The sequence below is a fragment of the Lactuca saligna genome, chromosome 8 (assembly GCF_052625555.1).
Source record: "Lactuca saligna cultivar CGN05327 chromosome 8, ASM5262555v1, whole genome shotgun sequence".
Lineage (NCBI taxonomy): Eukaryota > Viridiplantae > Streptophyta > Magnoliopsida > Asterales > Asteraceae > Lactuca > Lactuca saligna.
In genome coordinates, this window is record NC_136424.1 from 156,190,631 (window position 1) to 156,195,126 (window position 4,496).

The following is a 4,496-nucleotide window of genomic DNA, read 5'->3' on the forward strand; positions in this document are numbered from 1 at the left end:
CTTCCTTCTCAATACAACTATCTTGGCCCGGTGTGACACACAAGTCACGAAGTTCGCTTTACCTCAAGCGAATACGGAATTCGTCTCACCCTCAACCTCTGTCATCTACTACTCATTATTTCCATGCGTTTCGCGGTTTTCTCATACCAGCGAATTGAACCACTCAGGTCTAAGACACCAGATGAAAACAATACCCCCTTCAAAATGAAATTCATCTCTGAATCCAGAATTTCATTCTGCCAACTCAATACACCACTAGAATCGAACTCAACTCGAGAGTCTGGTCCGGCACAAAATTGGAACCACTTGTCCCAATAAAACACTCAACTCGAGACCCATGACCCGCAACCCACGCGTACGTCACTTCTCCGATTCCTTCCGACTTCGGTCTCCTCAACCTAACTCAGAATATACTGATTCCCGACCATTATGGAGACCTCTGTCTCACTCCTGGTTTGACCACCGGGTCCCCCAAGTCTCAATCCAATAAGGCTACTCAAGCCTAGGAACAGTCATATGTCATGCTCTGACTAACGAATAAAACAGATCCCTGCAGCACCATGACACACTCTCTCTCTGGCTAGCGAGTACTACGGCTCCCCGCAATATCACAACTCCCTCTCTCTAACTAGTGAGTACTACGACTCCCTACAGTATCACAACACCCTTTCCCTAACTAGTGAGTACTACGGCTCCCCGCAGTATCACAACACCCTTTCTCTAACTATTGAGTACTACGGCTCCCCGCAGTATCACAACACCCATTCTCTGACTAGTGAGTACTACGGCTCCCCGCAGTATCATAACACCCTTTCGCACTAACTCATTGATGCTACAACTTCCTGTAGTCTTACCGTGCTTTTTTGTCACACCCCCGACCGAGGCAGCGGAACACGCTGGGCTGTGCGACTAAGTTCATGGATCACAGGCAAATTGAATATATAGCACAAGTACAACAATAAACAAAATAGCATTCATGTTCCATCTTGATATTTGAATACAAGGTTTTTACAAAAAATAATAATAATACACAAATTGCATCAACAAATAGACATTTAATATAACAGTAAGTAAACTAGGTCACCTGTAATCCAATCTGTCTTGAATGTTTGTTTAGTGTTTTCCTAAGAATACATGTAGTTTTGAAATTCAACATAAAGGTTGGTGAGTGTCACAGGTTCTCTGCTAACGCAGTAATACTTTCAGTAAGTCTAAAAAGTATTATCTTTGTATTATAACGATCATTAAAAACAGTATTTGCAAAGAGTATTTAAAAGCCAAGAATGTATTTTGATATGAGTAAATTCATGCTTTTAACATGTACTTGTAATAACTCATTGAAAGTCAAAATGAATGTTTTGTATAACTAACTTCCATACTTAAAACTGCGTTTATAATGAATCTTTGAAAGCCAAAATGTTATGTTCCATAAATAATTTCCATACATAAAATGTACTTGTAATGACTTCTTAAAAGTCAAAATGAATGCTTTGTATAAGTAACTTCCATACTTAAAAAAAAATATACTTGTAAGGACTTCTTAAAAGTCCAAATGAATGCTTTGTATAAGTAATTTCCATACTTAAAAATGTACTTAAAGGCAACCAAACCTATGGTTGTAGTAAGAGAGAGAGAAATTCGTGTTAATGTTTTTAGTGAGTTCTATAATCGAGCTATGGACGAAAAAGTACCCCTCCCTATGACGCTTCATTAGACGTCGTAGTAACGATCGTAGACACATATCACCTGCTACGATTGATCAGTCGATGGTTGTAGCTAGCAATCGCGGGTGGGGTTGTCGGCCCCATATAGATCTATACATATTTGTACCTCGCTCCGAGGATTAACGATTATAGCAGTGTGGGGCATGCTAAGTGATTAAACTCAGCTAATGAATAGTAGCCTCTCACTCAAAAACCATTAACGAAAAGTTGTGAATAACTCTCAGCCTAACTTAATTAAGATTAAGTGTCAGGCATAATGAATTTGGTAGTATAGCATTCGTAAAAGCCGAGTATGGTTGTCGCATTTATAAAGGTATAAATTACTCGCTTTTATAGAGAAATGTAGTTCAACATAACGATCTTGTATAACTGTGTAAATCCTTATGCATAAAAGTATTCATATATAGAAGTCTTAAAACTTTGGAATAATTTAAATTGGTAGTATGCATATCATATAAGACTAAAAATGAATGTTTCAAATTAATGAACAGATGTACATCTATAAACTTTATACATATAAACATATAAATATACATGTATTGTAATATTTTGAACTATTGAAATACTACACAATTTCATAATATACTTGTTATAATATAAAAATCATAAAACTTTGTATCATGTAGTATTTGTTTTGTGAAATGGTTATTTCACAATAAAATAACAATAATACGTATATGAAAATTTATACTAGTTTATTCGTAACAATATAGTAAATTGTCAAATAATAATATTTTTATAAACTAGGCTTTTCGCATAAAAAGGTAATTGGTTTGTATAAACAAAATATATCGACACATGTAACATGTATTCTCCCCCTGAAGTAATTGAAATATTAAAAAGGGGCCGTAAGCACTCACATTCGTAGCGTGAACGAGGCTCGAGGTGTGGATCTTGTTGTAAGATTTGTTACGTGATGTTCCTCGTTCTTATGACGAACCACCGAGTATATTTATGTTTCCTAATAAACCAAAGGGGTAGTTTTGGTATTAATTATTAAGTATATGGTGGTCTTTCTTTAAATAAATAAACTCTAGGGTTTGATTTTTGCCAAAATCATACTTCAGGGACTAATCTTGTAATCTATTTACAAGACAGGGTCTGAAAGTGTACATTCTCAGCCTAAATTACAGTTTCGGACCCATCTTGATAAGATTTCTGAAGGGAGGGGCTGTTCTCTAATATTTTAATGATAGTTTGACTTAAATTGTGAGTTATTTCGCAGGAGCGGCCAAAGTCGCACAAGTTCAAAAGTTGAGGGTTATATTTAATTAAAACAAATGAAAGTTTGATTTGTTTTAACCTTTGACTGGGTCAAAATTGAATGTGCATTTATCACTTGAAACCTTGGATGCAGATCGTCATTCATGGGTCTTGCATCCGGAGGGAGAAACGAGCGACGACAGGTGAATACACATCTTCGGTGTTGGCTCGAAACAGGAGGGAGAATTGAACAAAAGGCTCGATTGGGAAAGATATCAGTCGACCCTTCATTGATCGGCAAAAGAGGAGAACGGATCGAATTGAACTCGAAGCTTTCACGATGGGAAAACTCAGAGACCAAACGCAATCAAAGGTAAAATCGATTGGGTTTCGATCCTTGTCTGGTTGGTAGAATCACGAACGAAGGTTTTTGAAGAAGCGCTATTTTCGATTGAGGAGGGATGAAGAACGAACAGTAGCAGCGATCAGAAGTCTTGATGGTTTTCAATCCTCCATGATAAAGAAAGGGGAAGGGTAATCTCTGTCTGATTGAGAATGGGTGTGATTCGAAGGCAGATGGACGGTGATTTGGAGGGTGTTTGCTGCTATGGAGTCGTAGGGGAACACAAGGAACTTGAGGGAGGTTCGTTGCCCTCTTGATCGCCGACAAACCTTGCCTCCGGTGGAGGTTCTTCGACTGGAATTCAAGAGGAAAGAGGGACGACGAGGTCGCCGGTCTCGGTGGTGGTTCATCTGTGAGCCAAGGAAAAGGAAAGTGGAAGAAGAATGGGGAGTGACATTGGTGTTGGTGGTGACTGTTTGCTCTAAAATCACAGGTGGGGGATTTCTTTCTTTCTTTTTATGTGATGACAGAAATCGATGGAGAAGAACAACAAAATCCTTTTCTTGTATGTGTTTAGGTTTGGTTTTTGGTAGGGAAGTGAAGGAGAAGAACAACAACAAAACCTTAAGGTGTTTTGGGTGTTACTGTGAAACCCGTGGGAAAGAAGAAAGATCGAAAGAGGGTTGTTTCCCTCTTGGATGAGTCCCTGGCAGCAACTGAAGGACTCAGAAGAAGGAGACCCTTGGCGTATGATTTTGTATACGTTAAAACTTAGAAGCAATTTGTACAATAGTTGAGTAAGTATGCAAAAGAGTTGAGTAGTTTGCAAGTTTATCTTTATTTGGCAGGATATTTAAAAGTAGAGTATAAGTTTCATTTTAATATTTTGTATAACTAATTGTTTGATTACGTAAGGTAATATGTGTAATTTGTAATTAATAAATTTTCATATGTATTTTGTGTATGAATGCATGTATTATTAAAAAAAAAAAATACATGATTGAATATTTGGATGAAACTATATAAATTATGGTACCAATTGGTTCATGTCATTTATCTTATGCTATAGTTAATTTAATGTATGTATCATAAAATTTATAATAATCTATCTATAGCCGACCATATTTTGTTAGTTATGCTGACCACATTTTGTTAATTATGCTTCAACATAAATGGTTATATCCGTAGATGAAAATATAATGTTATCTAAATCATTAAAAATCAAA

The 4,496-nt window shown here is 36.7% G+C and overlaps 1 long non-coding RNA gene across 1 annotated transcript; it reads left to right on the forward strand.

Moving 5' to 3' along the window:
* The first annotated feature begins 3,656 nt into the window (after positions 1-3,656).
* LOC145009233 (uncharacterized) lies at positions 3,657-4,104 on the forward strand. Its single transcript, XR_013663802.1, has 2 exons — positions 3,657-3,763; positions 3,848-4,104. It is a non-coding gene; the product is annotated as an uncharacterized LOC145009233 (long non-coding RNA).
* The last annotated feature ends 392 nt before the right edge of the window (positions 4,105-4,496 follow it).